This window comes from Acomys russatus, chromosome 12 (genome assembly GCF_903995435.1).
Source record: "Acomys russatus chromosome 12, mAcoRus1.1, whole genome shotgun sequence".
Taxonomy (NCBI): domain Eukaryota; kingdom Metazoa; phylum Chordata; class Mammalia; order Rodentia; family Muridae; genus Acomys; species Acomys russatus.
The window spans coordinates 50,317,520-50,337,491 of record NC_067148.1 but is presented as its reverse complement, the minus strand read 5'-3'; positions in this window follow the sequence as shown (position 1 = coordinate 50,337,491).

Sequence of the window (19,972 nt, the reverse complement as noted above, 5' to 3'; positions counted from 1 at the left end):
GTCTGTCTGTCTGTCTGTCTGTCTGTCTCTGTCTCTGTCTCTCTCTGTCTCTCTCTCTCCCTCGCGCCCTCTCTCACCCTAGGAAAAACTTTGTTCATATACTTTGGAGGAAATGAGGTTCTTGTCATCTTCAATATAATTTAGCAAACAGAGAACAGCAATATTACCCATAAGCCCTCTTGTCACTTCTGGTGCTTGAAGCTTCCTAATTCCTTTCCATTCTTTCAAGGATTGGAAACTCAAGGGCAGCTAGACTATTTAACTCGTTCTGCCTCTTGGTAACAATAGCAGACTCAAGAGTTTGAGAAAGCATTAGTATTTTGTCACAATCAGAGATTTTATGTTCAAGAACAAGATAGAGGTTGGCTTAGTGGTCTTGAGAGGACTGCATCCTCCAAAATGAAGCGCTGCTGAGGCCAGGACAGCCTAGATAGGGCTAGAGTCCTACGGACTGGAGGAAAATCCTGTAGACAAAACCAACCATTAAAAGCCATCACTGAATTGTTTTTTATCAATCACCCACAAGGTTACAACATAGTCATGCCACAGAGAAAGGAACATTGAAATAATTCTAGATTAAATAATATTTTTGGGATTTGCAGGCATTTTTATAAAGTTTGGGAATTTTGGCTTTAATGCATATCTGTTGAAGGGTAATTAAAAATTCAAAGCCATACTGACATCTTTTTTTTTTTTCCATTTTGAGGCAAATTTATAAAGTTTTAATGTAGCTTAGTGCATATCCATTGGTTTATTGAAAATGAACACTCAAATATCTCTACTAATATAAAAATTAATGTCTTTACAATTATTTTGTGTCAACTGTACACCCACAATCAGCTACTATTATGAATAAGAATGTAGTTGAACAATGTCTGGTGTTTTGATGGTTATATAAATGGGATACTTTAGCATTTCCTTCATGAATACTTGTTTTCTAGTAGCTGTGACTTTACTTTTTGCATATTTCAGCTGTCATAGAGATCTTTCCCACCCCTTTCTCTTTCTATCTCTCTCCTTTTCCTTTCCTCTCCTCTCCTCCCCTCTCCTCTCCTCTCTTCCTATGCCTCCTCCTTCTCCTTTTCTTCCTCCTCCTCCTCTTCCTCCTCCTCCTCCTCCTCCTCCTCCTCCTCCTCCTCCCCTCCTCCTCTTCTTCTTCTTTCCGTCTTCTTCTCTCTTTCTTCTTCTTCTTTCTCTCTCTCTCTCTCTCTCTCTCTCTCTCTCTCTCTCTCTCTCTCTCTCTCTCCAGTTCTGTACCTGCTGACCACTATGCCAATGTGTCACTATTGTTGAAATCTGTGATTATTCAAATAATAAGGAGAAGATCACTGGTATCAGAAATAAACCAGAAGCAACTTTATTCATCTTGGGAGAACACTCCTAACAGGATAGGGACACCGACTGCCTAGGGAGCTTACATTGCAACCCTGGGGGTAGAGAGTAGCCTCCCTTTAAAGCATACAACCACAACCAGATGTCCAGGGGATGATTAAGAAAGAACTTGGTTCAGGGTGTGTCTGTCTTTACAGCAGGATATCTGTTTAAGCTCAGGATTAATTGACAATTTAACAGTAATTTTTCATTCTTATCTGCTATCTCATGCCTTGCAGATTTTACCTGTAACTAAGGTGAATCAAGGGCAAAGGGCATGCTGTTCTCAGTTAATATAATCAAGACAGTCAACAATCACATTCAGGATTTGTGTGCCTTAGCTTGGAGGATGATAACACCAATGTCCCTCTTTACATCCTTTACTGGTTAACAGACAGTCATGAAACACCTGAAGAAGCAAGAATGGCATTGGGTTTCAGGCCCTGGGGATATGAGTTCAGTGTTGACCCTGCCAGCAAGATGGAACTTCTTCCTTAGATGGCAGGACCAAGAAAACTGTCCCCTGAAAACTATAATAGTTAATTCATTTTTCAATAGAATAACAGTCCTCTTTCAAATGATTGGCTCATATAAATAAATTGGCTCCTAACATTCTACACATCATTATGAATATATTTTTTTAATATTTCATTAATAAATGCTGGTGACTGAGATCATAACTTAGATATACACTTAATTTTATATAAAACTGACAAGTAATTTCCAAAGATGATTGTGCTTTTTTATATTGCTACCAAAAACTGTTTAGTGTTTCCATTGTCCATAACTCATTAATATCACAGTGCTTTGTTTTTCAAGCTTTGACATTGTAGTGAGCACAACCTAATATATTGTTATGGGTAGCATTTTTATTTATGTATGGGATAATTTTGAAAATAATTTCACATGGTGTTCTGGTTCAAATCTAATGTTATTATTTTAATAGATTATTTCTTGCATTGAACTTTAGAAAAGAGTTGCTGAAATATGGGTTCTTTATTGGTTCCGTTACTAGTAATGTTTCTTTGCTTTTATTGTTAATAGTTGTTCATTTAAATATATTCTAAGCAATTGAATTTTGTAACTTTGTAAAAACTCAGTTTAGAGATGTAAATATACAAAACAAACATACTTACTTTAAAGACTCAACTTACTCTTTGTTTTGAAAGTTCACTTAAAGAGGATGCAGGCAGTCCAGGTGAGACTTGATAGGGTGAAGTCAGATGTTAGGGGAGGAGGACTCCCCTTTCTGAGGACTAGAGGAGGAGGGAGAGGCCACGAGGGAGGGAGAGAGGGAGAGGCCACGAGGGAGGGAGAGGCTATGAGGGAGGGAGAGGCCACGAGGGAGGGAGAGGCTATGAGGGAGGGAGGATGAGATCAGGAGGCAAAGAGGGACAGGGCAACAATAGGGATGTAAACTGAACAAATTAAAAATAAAAATTTTTAAAAAGAAAATTTGCTTAAAATTTAGAGTCAACCTAAAAATTTTTGCATAAGTTAATTCATTAGTAGAATATGATACAATCTTAATATTTTTTGTTATCTTTGATTATACTTTGTCAATCAATTAAAGTATTTTTTAAAAAAACTTTCTAATGTTTTTCATGGTCTGAAATTTTTTACTCTACCAACTTAAGCTCCTTTGGTTACATTTATTCTGAGATGTTTATATTTATCCTATGTAAATAATACATATTTCCTGGTTTCCTTTTGTGTATGTTTGTCATTTGTATGTAGAAAAACTACTAATATTGTAGGCTATTTTTGCATCCTTATATTTTACTGAATATATTCATAAGCTGTAGTAAATTTCTGCTAGAACCTTTAGGGTCTTTTTATGTACAGGGTCATATCATCTGTAAATAGGGACATAATGATGTCTTCTCTCAGTTGTATCCCCTTATGTCTCTCACTCATCTTATCTATCTAGATAAGGCTTCATATACTGAAATAACAGGAGAGAGGAGAATGGGCATCCTTCACTTATTTCAAATTATAATAAGAATGTTTGATATTTCCTACATCCAGCATATTTTGTCTGTGAACTTTCTATAAATTCCTTTCATTATGTTGAGATGTGTCTTCTATCTTCCTAGACTTTTTCATAGCTTTTTTCCATGAAAGGACTTTGGCTTTTGTTAAAGCCGTTTTCTTTATCCATTTAAATAATCAGGTGGTTTATTTCAACAAACCATGTATGTTTATTATATGATTATAATTAATATGACATTATTATATGTAATATATATAATTATATTACTATAAGGTCAACGTATGTTGTAGATTACAGTAATCAGTTTATGTATATGGAAACATCTCTGCACCTTTCAAAGGATGTCAACTTGATCATGGTAGATAATGTGTGTGTGTGTGTGTGTGTGTGTGTGTGTGTGTGTGTGTGTGTGTTCGTGACTTTTGTTTTCACATATTTTATTAAATACATTTGTTTACATGTTCATAAAGATATCATTGTGTAAATTTCATTTTTGTTGGATCATTGTTTGTCTGTAGTATCAGAATAATGTTGGCTTCATAAAAAGAATTTGGAAATATTCTTTGTTTTACTTTTTTTGGAAAAGTTTGAGAAATAGAAGTACTGATTTAAGTTCTTGGGAATTCTGTACACAAGTTTCTGGTTCTTGGCGTATTTTAGATGGGAGAGTTAAAAATATTGCGTATCTCTCATTGGATATTTTAGGTATATTTAGGTTATTTATTTTATCCTAGTTTAGCTTTGATATGCTTGATCTATCTAGAAATTGATTCATGTCTTTCATATTTTCAGTTTGGGACAGTATACATTTTAAATGCACGTCTTTCCAGTTTTCTAAAATTCTCCTTTTCCTTTGTAATGTCCCCATTTCCAACTCTAATTTGTTTTTTACATGGATATAACATGGCATAGTGAGACTTTAGGAGTAATAGCCATGTTTTGTCTTGAGTGGCAGAGAAGTATATGTGGCTTACCAAAATCTTGCAATTAAAAATGTACAATTTTTATAAAATACAATACATACATCCAAAACCAAGTCTAAAGAGGAATACCATTATGAAATGAAAACTAAATGAATGAAAATTAAAAAAGAATGAAAAATGTAATAATCAATTTTATTTATTCCTTAAATTATTTATTTATTTTTTTTAGTTCTTGCAATGTGTTTTTATTGTTTTTTTTTCTTCTCACCCAACATCTCTTAGAACTTCTTGCCCTCAACTCTCTTAAATTTAGTGCTCTGTCTCTCTTTTCCCCCCAAATCACAAGAGCCCCCAAAAAGTATAAATAGGGAAAAAGGTAAATAAGAAAAAAATTAAAAAGATACAAAAAGTCCACAAAATACCATCGAGTTCCCTTATTGTTATATAACTGAGAGTGTGCATGGGGCCTGCATTGGACTGTGGTTGATGTGTTTAGTGACATTCCTTTACAGAAAACTGATTATCCTTTCTTAGAAGGCAATTTTCTTTTTGGTTATGTGTTAGTTACGATGCCCATGTACCCCCTCTCAGCGCTGGAATCTTGCCTGGATTAATTGAGACTATGCAGGTCTTGTGTATGCTTCTGTTGATTCTGACAGCTCGTTGTCTCTTCAAGATACTTTTTCCTTGGATCTTTCTACCTCTTTTTGATGGTTTAAATAACATTGCTTCCCCTAGGCTCATATATTTGAATGTCTAGTCATCAAGGAATGGCACTACTTGAGAAGGATTAGGCCATGTGGCCTTGCTGGAGTAGATGTGACTTTTTGGCGGAAATGTGTCACTGGAGGTGGGCTTTGAGGTATGAAAAGCCCAAGCCAGGCCCAGTGGCTCTCTCTCTCTCTGCTGCCTGGAGATCTGGATGTAGGAATCCCAGCTCCTTCTCCAGCACTGTTTGCCTGTATGCCTCCACACTCCTTACAGTGATAATGAGATAAATGTCTGAGACTGTAAGCAATCCGCAATTAAATAATTTCTCTTATAAGAGTATCCTTGACCATGGTATCTCTTCAGAGCAGTAGAATACTGTTTATGGCAGTTGACATTCATATATATATGATCTTTGATGGAGAAGTTTTTATGAAATCGTCTCATTTAAGACTGAGGAGTGCTCCAAAGTGTCTCACTGTCTATACAATGTCCAGTATGGCTCAATGTGTATTTACTATCTACTGTAAAAAAAAAAAAAAAAAAAAAAAAAAAAAAAGAAAGAAAGAAAAAAAAGAAGCTTCTCTGATTAAGGGTCAGTGAGGCTCTACTGTATAAATATAAAAATATGTCATTAAGATTAGCTCTGTTACTATAGGAGGTTTTCCCCAAGGCCTATGACCAACATCATCTCCTACTCTTGGGCACTTTTGCAGTGTTAAGTAAGGGTTCCATCTCATGAAATAGTTGTCAAAATCAAAGTTTAAAAATAGGTGTTCACTATAATAACATTTGCATCACTAGTGCACTAGAGTGTTTTTCAGGGAGATCATTTTTGTAGGTCACAACGCTTGTATCTGGGTAAAACCATAATTACATTTTCCCTTTAGTAGTTTTGTAGCATACCTTTCAGTACCATGAATTCTAGTCATTAGGGATGAAACTTTTAGTCACATATGAGCTCAATTCATTTATGTAAGTCTTATCTTCTGCAATACCGTCTAACCCTTACATTGTACAAGGTAGTCAATAGCCTTTTTGGCTCTTGAAATCTGTGGACAGTGACACAATAAAATATTCCTCATATATGTTGTGAGAGGTCTTACTTGGGGCATAAGGTGTCTAGATGGATTATGCACTCCAATTATTTTGTGACTCCATTTAGACTCATTTCATATATGTATATATTTTAGGAAGCTTCTACAGTAGTAAGTTTTAACATAGGTATATAGATGGCCTTTAGAATTAGTTATCAACCCCACACTCCCTTTACTCTTCCCCTCCTATTTCCTTCAGTATTTAATCCTGAACAACAACAACAAAATAAGGATATTAAAAGGTACAAAGGAAAAGAATAAATCACATATAAAGTGAGGCCTATTGGAAGACTACCAGCAACACCAAACATTTCCTCCTCTTTCTCCTTTTCCTCTATGCACTTTACATCCCTATCACAGTGCCCTCCCTCCTCTCCTCCTGGCCCAGTTCACTCTCCCTTCCCCCTTTTCCACCTCCACTTCTCCTCAGAAAAAGGGGAGCCTTCCTACCATCCCATCCTTCTCTGACATATCACGTCCAATATGGACAAAGCATATCATCTTCCTCTGAGGCTTGACAAGCTAGCCCACTTAGTGGGGAAGTGATCCAAAAAACAGGTAACAGAATCCATGTCAGAGACAGCCTCCACTCCTATTGCTAGGTGACCTTCATGAAGAACAAATTGCCCATCAGCTACCTATGTGTAAAGGGGCCTTGGTCCAGTCAATGAAAGATTTTTAGTTGGTGGTTCAGTCTCTGTGAGCCCCCAAGGTCCTCAGTTAGTTGACTCAGTTGGTCTTCTTGTGGAGTTTCTGGCCCCTTCTGGTCCCTTTATTTTTTCCTCAACTCTTATACAAGGCTGTCTGCCTCTGCTTATTGGTTGGCTGTGGGTCTTTTCATCTGTTTCAATATGCTGTAGGTTGGGGCTTCTCTTGTCTACTAGCATAGAAGAGAATCATTAGTATTGTTAGGGGTTGTCTCTCTACTATGGTAGGGGTCTCAAGTTGGGCCAGTCATTGTTTGGCCTTTCTCCCAGTTTTGCTAGGGATAGTAATATACAGAATATATAGTAATATACAGAACACCTGATATTTCAATGGAGTTTCTAAATGCCAGAGGGGCCTAAATGGATAGTGTATAAGCTCTGAGAGACCAAAAATTCCAGCCCATATTACTATCACCAGAAAAGTTATCAATCACAACAAATGAAGGAAGAAAAAATTCTACAATAAAACTAAATTTAAGCAATTATGTTCTGTTAACATAGATCTACAGCAGCAAGGAAGAGGACAAATCCACCCTTAAGAGGTTAACTACACCAAGGAGGACACCAGAACTAACTGATGCAAAATCCATAAATTAAAAGAAGGGAAAAGCATTTCAAGAAGAAAATAATAAGAATCAATAACTCCTGTTCATTAGCAACTCTCAATATTAATGGTGTCAATACCCCAGAATAAAGATCCAGACTAGCAGATTGCATTAGAAAGCGTAATCCATCATCTAAAAAATGTCCTTCACCTAAGAAGGTTGGTAATGGGAAGGAAAAGGATATTCCAAGAAAATGGATCCAAGAATCAAGCATATCTAGTTATTTCAATATCTGACAAAATAGATTTCAAAACAACACTAATGAGACGAGATAGTGAAGGAAACAGCATACTCATTAAAGACAAAGTTTACCAAGAGAAGATTAAAATTCTCAACATTTGTACCATTTTTTCTAATTTTATTGAATTTGATTCTCTCTTCTTTATTGATTTAGCTAAAGTTTGTCCTGCATACAACCTTTTCAAGAACTGATTCTTTTCTTCATTCATTCCTTGTGTTGTTTTTTTTGTTTTATATCTATATCATTAATTTCTGTACTGACTTCGACTATTTATTCCTTTCTACTCTTTTTTTATTTTTATTTGTTATTATTTCCCCCATGAGATTCAGCTGGATAACTGTGTTATCCTTTTAAATATATTTGTAATGGTTTACTGTTATACACAGACTGACCCGTAATACAGAAAAAATTCATTTTGTAGTAGATGGTAATAAATATAGAGACCTAAAAACCTATCAGTGTCCTGAGAGTAAGCAACTTCAGGATGCTGAGCAGTAACTACATCATCTACGTCGTTGTCTTTCTTCCTAATGATGGGTATCATTTGAGATGAGGAGACAAAGTTTCTAATCTCCAGAGGTGATGGATGACTCCAGCGAAACTGTGATTTCTGACAGCAGTAAAACATTGTACATTAAAATTCACAGCAGTTTTCAAGGCATGCACAAGAGCTGTGAAAACTCAAGTGAGAAAAAAATCCAAGCATGGAGAGAAAGAGAAAGAGGAGGGGCGAGAGGTGAATATGAAACTCCCATTTAAAGCTTATGATCTATTGGGGATGCATAGGTGCAGGGTGTGGGAGGGAGGGAATGCTGTCTTTAAATATGTGGTCCCTTGTAAGCTGATTGACTACACATGCCAGGGAAAGGCCATCATCCAAGATTATAGGGTCAGCACAAATTGAGTTTGATGAATTTTCAATAGAAGATGATACAAAGCTTGGTGTGTAGGAAAGGAAGAAATCTCAGAGGAGTTAGGAAATGGCTAAATATGCTTAAATACACTGTATGAAATTCTGAAATAAGTAATTAAAAATCCACAAATAAGACTTTTTTTTTTTTTTTTTTTTTTTTAAAAGAAAACTTCAACAGTCCTTAAATTCATTTCTTTGGGTGAATGTCGTGGACCTTTAAACTATTTCTTGTTTATTTGTTTAATTTTGCCTGTTTATGATTACAGTTAACTCTATTTCAACAGTTTATATCTCAGAGCTATTAAAAAAATTACTGTCTAATTTCACTGTATTTATTTGTATGTATTGAGTTACGTATATGTGCATATGCTTGTTCACATGTGGGTAGAAGAGGCATCATATTCACCTAACCATTCCTCTAACACTTACTTTCAGCTCTTTCACTGGGACTTGAGGTAGAAAATAGGCCAGATTGCTATGATGACAGTCAATTTTTCCATCTTGTAGTTATTAATTAATGAACTTATATATCATTATTATTTCATCAGGAATTGTAGACAAGTAAAATAACATTAAAAAGAATGATGACATTGTAATTGTGTAATATTAGAAGAAATTTGTACAGTGATTTACCACTAAGAATCAGTTCACTTACACAGAGAAGATTGAAAAAAAAAACCCAATTCTAATCTATTTTTACATATTTTAAATATTTTACTTTACCACAGGTACATATTAATATTAAAAATTCTAATTACATATAATTTTAATTATATTATTTTCTTTTTTATTCTACCCATAGATACTTTACATGAAAACATTAAGGAATGTTAGCCTGTCATCCTATTTATTTTTAATTAAGCTTCATGATGTCATGTTTTATTTCTTCTTAATTAAATATTTCTGTCACATTAGTTTAAATTTGATAACTCTTTTTTCTCATTAATTTGACCTTTACTTCAATATTTTCAATATTTGAAATAAATTATTTATACTATTATACTTTTATTACTAGTATGGTTCATAACAAGGTAATCTTGTCTTCTCTTTATTGGTGTTTTCTTTCTGTTTGTGTTTTACTCAGTCTTTTGGCTTGTCCACCAATTTTTTTAAATCTTTTAAAGAATTGGTTTCCTCTTTAATTTTTTCCTATTTTATTTGTTTTCATGTTGTTTGTTTCTTTCCAGCTAGTCTAGTAAAACTATAGACAGTGATTTGGGGACATTTTTCTATTATGATATAAACATTTAGCATTCATAATTTCTTGAAATCTTTTCTTTCATTTTACTAATTTACTAATTCAATTCAAAATCCTTATGTTTTTTTACTCTGAATACATATTTAATTAATTATTTCTATATACTAAAATGTGCTTGTTTGATGCAACAGGCCATTAACATTGTGTTTGTGATGATTAATATTTATTTTCTGTATGTTCTACTCTAAACATGTTATAAAGTAGTAATTCACAATTAAGAAACTCACTGAAGTTTATTTTCACAGCAGCTAATTTTGTGTCATAGGAAACAGTGCATTTTCTGCAATCCTGAATGTGTAGTCTACATACTTTGGATATATTATTTAAATGTCAGTTTTCTAAGTTGGCTAAAGATATTCAAATGTCATTTTCCTGGTACATTGCTTTATATTTATGATATATTTATATAAGTACAAATATTTTTAAATATATGTTTATGTTTATCAATGAATATGGTGCTATCATTGACTATTCAAACAGTGGAGCAGAAAACAAACATTTAAAAATATCAGTGCCAAACATTTGATATAAAATAAACTCCATTTTATAAAATGTTATCTTTGCTTTACATAATGTTATTTGGAAGAAATTTAGAAAAAATTTATACTTTTTAAAATATTTTCTTGTCTAATACACTAATTTGTTTTATTGATCTATTTTCTATGTTTCCAATTTTTTTTTCATTTTTGAACATTTTGAATCCCATAAATATAAACCTTAAGATGTATGTTATCTATTTGACCTTTTTTAATTGACTTTTTTTTTACTTTTAAAATTCCATTTATTTTTTCCTTATTTTTCTTCTGTTTTACACATATATTTATATTATTACACACACTCTAACACACCTTTATTTATTCCTTATAATATATTTTATTAATTTGTTCATATTACACCTCAATATTTATCTCATCCCTTGTATCCTCCCATTTTTCCCTCCCTCCCACTTTCCCATTATTCCCCTCCCCTATGACTATTCCTGAGGGAGACTTCCTCTCCCTTTATATGCTCATAGGGTATCAAGTCTCTTCTTGGTAACCTGTTATTCTTCCTCTGAGTGCCACCAGGTCTCCCCCTCCAGGGGACGTGGTTAAATATGAGGCACCAGAGTACGTGTGAAAGTCAGACCCCATTCTCCACTCAACTGTGGAGAATGTCCTGTCCATTGGCTAGATCTGGGTAGAGGTTTGGCCAAGGACAATATGTGCATACATTTATTTTTTAACATAATTTAATTAGTACACATTTAGCTTTATATGTCATGTGTGTGCATGAGGCTGTCTACATAACCTACGCACATGTGTGCAGGTGCCCAGGAAAGTCAGAAGCGGATGTTAAATGCTCTGGAACTAATGTATAGGAAGTTCTGAGCCACTGGGGTGGATTCAGGTCCTCTGAATAAGCGACGAGTGCTTTTAGACTGTGAGCGATCTCACAAACCACTCTAGTTGAATTTCGAACTACCAAAGTATGCAACAAACACAAACATGCCTGTGATACACATACGTATATGCAGATAAACATACATATAAAAACTTAAAAACATATTTTGTCGTAGTTTCTGGTTTTTTTTCCTACAATTTTCCTTTCACTGAAGAAATTTATTATCATTTAATGCATTTCAAATGTACTGTTTTTTAACTTATGGATCCGATTCAAATAAGTGGTTTGTTAAATCTTTTTTTTTTTAAGATTTATTTATTTTTTTATGTATACAGATTTCGTTATAGATGGTTGTGAGCCACCATGTGGTTATTGGGAATTGAACTCATGACCTTTGGAAGAGCAGTCAGTGCTCTTAACCTCTGAGCCATCTCTCCAGCACTCTGGTTTGTTAAATCTTTATACATTTTTTTTTCACTTTTTAAAATTTTATTAATTTGTTCCTATTACATCTCAATTGTTATCCTATCCCTTGTATCCTCCCATTCTTCCCAATTTTTATTGTAGTTGGTCAACTCAAATTTTATGTAAGTTGACTAGTTTTGTATTTGTCTGTATTTTACTTCTTTTTCTCTTGAGACGAAATCACAGGTTTGTTTTTTCCCTTTTTCTGTCTTTCTTTCTTTCATGTTTTTGTGGACAAGTTTGGAGTTTAGTGGAGTGGGCATTGTGAGTGTTGTATAATCTATACACTGAGGTCTGAAAACATTCTATAAACTCTCAGGTGTACATTTAACAGTCAATAAACCTGGTTAACAATGTATATTCAGATATCCTACAATATTATTGAGCATTGTAAATTTTATGTTAAATAAAAGAGATGAGTCATAAAAGACTACATGTTATATGATTTGATTTATATGATGCTAAAAATAAGTAAACATATGGGCAGAAAGTAATTAATGCTTGCCTAAGGATGGGTAATGTGGTAATTGTAGTGAGATGTTATGGTATCAGGTTTCTTTAGGAAGCAATGAAAATATTCTAAAATGAGTTGTCAAAAAGATTGCATATACCTGTGAATACACTAACATAACTATATACCTTAAATGAGCAAAGTATTTAAGTAATATTCCTTTTGTTTCTATTTTACAGAATAGTTTGAAGAGGATTGACATTATCTCTTCTCTGAGGTCTGGTAGAATTCTGTGCTGAATCTATCTGGCCCTGAGCTTTTTTTGTTGGGAGGCTTTTGATGACTTCCTCTATTTCCTTAGGTATGATACGATTATTCAATTTGTTTACCTTGATTCATATTTGGTAGTTGTTACCAATCAAGAAAATTGTCAATTTCATTTAGGTTTTCAATTTTTGTGGCGTATAGGCTTTGGAGTAAGACTTGATCAATCTATTTATTTCCTCAGTGTCTGTTGTTATGTCTCCCTTTTCAGTTCTGATTTTGTTTATTTGAATACTCTCCCTCTCCTTTTAGTTAGTTTGGCTAAAGGTTTGTCAATCTTGTTGATTTTTGCAAAGAACAAGCTATTTGTTTTGTTGATTCTTTGAATTGTTTTCAATTTATTGAGTTCAGCTCTGAGTTTGATGATTCCCAAGGGACTACTCTTCTTGGGTGTGTCTGCTTCTTTTTATTCTAGAGATGTCAGGTGTGCTGTTAATTTACTAGTATGGTATCTCTCAAGTTTCTTTATAAAGGTACTTAGTGCTATGAACTTTCCTTTTAGTGCTGCTTTCATTGTGTGAAAAAGTAAAAGGAATTCTAAATTATATTAGTGCAGTCTCGATTTTACCATCAGTCACATGAGTCATGCAACTGTAATCACAGTCTTCCTTTGGCCATCCATATCACTTCTGATCTTTCCCAAGACTATAATAACTTCCCTCTAGACATTACTCAGATTTATGTCTTCCTTATTCTTCTTGAACTCCCAACTAATAGAGTAAAAAACTCAACTGGCAGTACATTTGGGTTCATTGCCTATTTGTTAAAATATTGATATGGATTTGATGTTTATTCACAAGACTGCTTAAAACAATTTCCTAAAATAAAATCATTTAGCTTAAATATAAAAAAAAAAATGAAACAAATTTAGACCTAGAATATAGAGTTTAGAATAGCATCCATCTGAAAAGATAACAGCAAGGATTTTATTCAATTTTATTTAAACTAATTTATTGTGATTTTACACCTTTGAAATAAACATTTTCTTTGAGTTCACTGCAGCAGTTTACATTAAAATGAACACTTAATAGTTTGTAATGAATGCCTAGATGAAAGAAGTTTTGCTCTTTCATTTGATGGATTGTGTCCTGCCACAGTTGCCAGTGGATTTTATTTGACCTTTCTCCTTAACTCTCATTCATCTTAAACCTTTTGTCACATGAATGACAGGCCATCATGATGTGATGGAAGACAAAACTTCACCTTGTCAGATAAATGTGATGAAAACATTTTTTAAAAATGTTTGTGATTTGGAAGACAGCTTAGGGTAACTTATATTGTGACATTAAATGTATAAGAATAAAATTTATACACCCAAGTTTACTATTGGAATAACTTCAACTTCAATAATACATACAAAATCATAATGGTGAGATGATATTTCTGACAGATTTTGGAAGAATGACAAGAGGCAGAATTTCCTTTTAAAAGTTATTGTGACACTAACAGTTTAAAGTTTAATTGTATGTGTGCACATGTGTATGCGTGTGTGTGTGTATGTGTGTGTGTGTGTGTGTGTGTGTGGTTTGTGCCTGTGTCTATGGTACACTGTATTACTTAACAATTTTTATTAATTTTAGGAATTAAAAGGAAATACAATCTCTGGAGATTTCCACCAAACTTTAATTCCTTGGGACTTCTGAAACTGTTGGAAATTATGATGAACCTGAAAATGGGTGGTTTTATATTCTTTAAGCAGAAAGCATCTGTCTGTTCACAGAAGAGACACTGCTGAAGTTAATAAAACAGTAGATTTTCTCATCTTTTGTAGGACATTTATCTCATACAAAGTTTTTTTTTTTTTATAACAAAGTCCTCAAAGATATTCTGTTCTGTGTGTTTATGCCAATAGACAGAGGCCATTCATACTGTGAATCAATGAACTCATTTCTTATTTTGGCAGGATCAGCAGTGATTCAGGAGTAGAATATGGCTACAGAGTGAAGACATTGACCTGGCACATTTTTCTCTCTTCCTTAGTGAGTTTATCTTTACCCATGGAGGAACAGGGAAATATGAACGACAGAATCATTACAAGAGAGAAGACCTATTGCCGTAGAACACAAACGGAGAGAAGTTGACACCTGAGTCTTTTTAATCTCAGGTGCTAGAATTTGAAAATAAAGTATTTCCAAAATTATCAATTATAAAAACCCACAATAGATTACATGAATACATAGAAAAAAGATAGATATTGATTTACATTCAGAGTTTTAGACTCACCAAGATAGGAAAGCTGTTTTCTCCAATGTCGCCAAATACAAATAGCCAAAACACTATAAATGTAACATTTATAATATATTGTTTTTGAATAATAGAAAATATAAACAAAGATTTCATCTTCCTAAATTTAATGTAAGCAAATTAAGGATAAATGAATACAGGAAATATATGTAGTTATGCTTTCTTTCCATTGTTGACTTATCTACAAAATTTTCATAATTAAAAATGATTATTTTTAATGAGAATATCATATAAATAGTAATACAAATTGTACAAAATAATGTTAGTATTAAAATAATTGAGTTCTGTTTTTATAATCTTCTTTTAATCTGTAAATAACAGTTTTTTTTGTCAAATGATATTCATTAGTACAGATTAATTGTAACAATGACATTGTATTTAGTTACTTTAAATAATATGAATATTCCTAAAAGTATATTACATGGCACTACTATTCTCTTTTGCTCCTTCTAAAACTTACTAGCCCAAGGGGCATGTCCCACGAAAGCCTTCACTTACCAGGAAACTGGGACAGAGGGGAGGACATCCTATTGGGACTCTAAATGAGAGAAGCATGGGAGAATAGCAAAGAAGAAGGATCCAGAGGGTCCTAGAATCCTACAAGTAGAACATTATGATAGGCAGATTTGGGCCCAGGGGTCCTGCTCAATCTAAGGCACCAGCCAAGGACAACACAGGCAGTAAAGTTTAAACCCCTACCCAGATCTAGCCAATGGACAGAACATTCTCCACAGTTGAGTAGAGAGTGGGATGTGACTTTCTCACGTACTCTGGTGCCTCACATTTGACCATGTCCCCTGGAGGAGGAGACCTGGTGGCACTCAGAGGAAGGACAGCAGGCTACCAAGATGAGACTTGATACCCTATGAGCATATACAGGGTGAGGCAATCCCCCTCAGGAACAGTCATAAGGGAGGGGAATAATGGGAAAATGGGAGGGAGAGAAGAATGGGAGGATACAAGGGATGGGATAACCATTGAGATGTAACAAGAATAAATTAATAAAAAAAATTTAAAAAACTTAAGTAAAATAATAGCTTTAATTACTTAATACACTCCTTAATACAAGTATCATTAGGGCTGCCCATATGCCCTTGGGTATTTGACCATCCGCTGGGACATAGGGAACTTGGAAGTAACTTAAAGTTGGCAGATATATTTGATTTCAATGGGACATAGAGGTGAATTATGGATGAGTAAATTCTCAAATGATAAAATAATATAAGTAGCACATATGTTGAACTTGCAATTATTTTATCATCACCTATCATCCCTCTCTCTCTCTCTCTCTCTCTCTCTCTGGATTATCATCTTTTATTAATGAGTGTATCTGAGCATGCTCATGATTGTAGGTCCAAGGTAAACACGCACATGGAAGCCAGAAGTTGATATCAGGTGTCTTCCTTAACTGCTCTCCCCTTATTTTTTGCTCATTGTTGCTTATATTCTGCAAGCTGAACATTTATGATTCAAATGCTTCAATCATTACTTTCTTGCTACCAATATTATGTTTCAATATTATGGTAGATTTGGAAAAATTTAACTTATAAATTGCAATCAACTGCTCCAAGATTATTGAGGAAAGATGATATACTTTAATCACCTAGCAATTAAAAAATATGTTAACAATCAAGAATATGCAAATTAAAGTATTACTTTTTTTTCTGGGATTTCATATGCACGATGTGACTAAGATCACCTAAGTTAAAAGAATACACATCAAAACATCATCTTCTAACTAATACTCATATTTTATATCTAAGAAGTATAAATATTCATAGATATAAGTAGTTTAACCAAGCATTTCAAAACATAAAATAATTAAATGCTATCATGTATTTTGTCACAACAACAAGTAACCTCATACAAAATGTATGCTTAAGACAAATAAAAAAAAAGAATGATTTAAGCTCAAACGTAACAAAATGCAAACAGCAACACAGTCTGAGAGGACTATTCCACAGAAAATTATTCCTTTGGACACCCAAGATTTCAGGAGTAGTTCTCAGAAAACACCCTAGAAATGTTCTTTCATGCATGTTTTAAAATATTCTCTGTTATTACACAAACTAGTACATTGAAAGCAATAAAGCTCCTTAAATAAATATTTTGCTGGAAAATATAACTTAAGATATTAATTCATGAACAAAAACATGATTTGGAAAAAACCCTTTTAATATAAACTGCAGGTAAAACTCATATAGCTTTCATTAAACTTGTTAGTAGACACTCAGATATCTATACTGGTGACGTAAGTACTGACATAATTGCTTCTGTTGTTGACGTCACAAGGAATGTTCCACGAGAAGCTCAGACTAAATAAATCTGAGCTACCATTTCAGCACTCACCTTATAGTATATGGATGTTTGTTTACAATTGAATAAATTGTTTCTATTGAAAAGTTTTCAGAGGAGTCCTTCAGGTCTTTTATATACTAAGAGATATTTTCTTCTTGTTTCCAAACTATAAGGGACTAAGATATTCATATCATTTCTTTTTTTTTTTTTCTGAGATTTTGAGATATAACCAAGATGATTATGACAAGAAAGAAGAGGCCACAACTGGCAGGAAATATAGTCAGCATAATTGTGAGGAATGTGGTCTCAATCCACTGAAGACTTCAGAGAAACTGAATTGAAAAGGAAAGTAAGGATGACTAAATTCAACAGATGTTTCCTTGAAAATGGTCTATGTCACATAAACTCACTGAGACAAGAGAGCTTCTCAGAGTCTATTTGAAACTCTATTGAGTAATATTCTTTTTCTTCTGTATGCTTAGATGTTTTTGTGCTACAAATGAAACTTCTTCTAATGAAGACCAACCCACCTCAGAGCCACAGGGCACTTCAGATAGCTGCTCTCAATGAAATACATATATATGCTACAAATATATGTATGTATGTATATGCTACACAGAGAAACCTTGTCTTGAAAAACTAAGAAGAGAGAGAGAGAGGACAGAGAGAGAGAGAGAGAGAGACAGAGACAGAGACAGAGAGAGAGAGAGAGAGACCTCTGTAAACAGCAGCTGCATACATATATGCCTGCAGGTATAAATTCACTCAAATTTTAATAGTTTTACTTGAAGTGAATAAAAAGAAAAAGAAAACCAGTTCTTTCAAAAGACGGAGGAGGGTCATTTTATGATGATAAGGTAATTTAAGATTGTCCCAAGAACTAAAACTATACACACACACACACACACACACACACACACACACACACAAAGAGGCAAAGCCATCATCCAAATACTAGCAAAACAAATCCATTAGCTCATTAAAGTATCATTCATCATGATCAATAGGTCTTTATTCTAGGTGAAAGAATGTTTCAATACATAAAACTGAAAAATATGCTATAATATTTAAATGGATGAATGACAAAATGGTCACCTCAATAAACATAAAACAATCTTTTACAAAATCTAAGATCTTTACACACACACACGTGCAATCTTTTCATAAAGTGTTAGAAGATATCAATACATTCTCTTATCATTTATAAAATTTAATGAAAATGGGTAATAAAATCACAGCAATTAAAAAATTACAAGAGAAGAAAAGCCACTGTGACATTGGGATGGACAGTAAGGCCTTTGACGAAACCACAAAAACATTTAAAGATATGGAAAAAATAGACTAAAGTAAAGACATCATAGTAAATATGTCTTAAAGAGCAAAATAGACAAAACCAGAGACAAGACTGCCTATATTACAAGGACATTTGCAATGTACATATATAATAAGGAGTTAATATTAAAAGTACATATGGAATTCAAACAATGCACACAGAAAGACAACTCAATTATGGTGAGCTAAGAGGATTGGAGGGGTGGCTTACTCAGGTAAGTGTTAGCCTTAGAAGCAAGATGATCTTAGCTAAATTTCCGGCACTGTGTGTTAGTATGTAACCATAAACCTGGTACTGAAGGCAGGAATGGAGATAGGAGTTTTCCTGAGGTTTGTCAGCCAGCAAAGCATAATTATAAAAGACCTCACCTCAAAAAAACATAGATCATGTTCTTGAGTATGGAAACATGAGGTCATTTTCTGGTCTCCATATGCATGTACAGAAAGGAAGAAATCCAACTGCACACAGCTGTACACACACAAGTGCACAGGCACATGCATCCCCACACACAGGGACCCAGATCATTATATCTCAACCTAAAATAATATGAATGATCAAGGTAAATGAGTGTTGAGAGATGTTTATTGCCAAGCTGTAGGAATTTGGTTTAATTACTGGGTCTCACATCAAACACACACACCTACTCTCTCTTTCTCTCTCTCTCTCTTTCTCTCTCTCTCTCTCTCTCTCTCTCTCTCTCTGTCTCTCTCTCTCTCTCTGTCTGTCTCTCACATACACACACTCACATAGATACACATGCATGCACACAAAAACACATAATGCTCGCATGCGTACATATACACACATGACACCACACACATTCACATGTACACACATACAGATAAAAGTACATTAAAAATGTGTAAATTGTTAAAAAAAAAATTGATCATCCTCAGTAGTTACCAGGAAAATGCAAATTAAAAGTACTAGGTGAAGTAACTACCAAATACTTATTGTATGACACCTGTCAACATGACAGAGAAAGAGAAACCCTTTTACAGAGTTGGAAAATTGTAAAATAAGACAGCCACATAGAAACTGTATGAAATTACCTCAAAACAATATAGATACCATACAATTTTATAATCAAGGAATTAGAATATTTTATACTTGCCAGGAAATAAGTATGTGAGAGACATCTTTACATGACTCATGCCTATAGTTTTGAAAACGGATCAGACATAGATAGAACGAAACTTAGAGTCAATGAACGAAACATTAAGGAAATGTGGTACTATGTCACAGTAATATTTTCATTCACACAGCATGAGTGCATTTGGGAGAAATTATGTTAACTGAGATAATGCAGACATGAAAGAGTAAATACTACTTTACAGTACACATATGTGAATGGAAAGTTAATTATCTCATATAAGTGGACAATAAATGACGGTTATTAAGGATTGCAGTTTGAGGGTTTAGATAAAAACACCTAACTATCATGTAGATAGAAGGAGGAACTGATTTCATTATGCCATGCAATGACAATAATTTGTATGTATTCTTGGAGAAGAGTGAGGCCAAGCATGAATTTTTGTGGCAGGAATGATAGATATTTTAGGTAATCTATACAATTCAGGCTGATTTGGCTATTGTAAAATTTGTTTTGACTTCAAAAGTACATTTCTACATTTTAGGTACAGACAAGTCCATGCCAT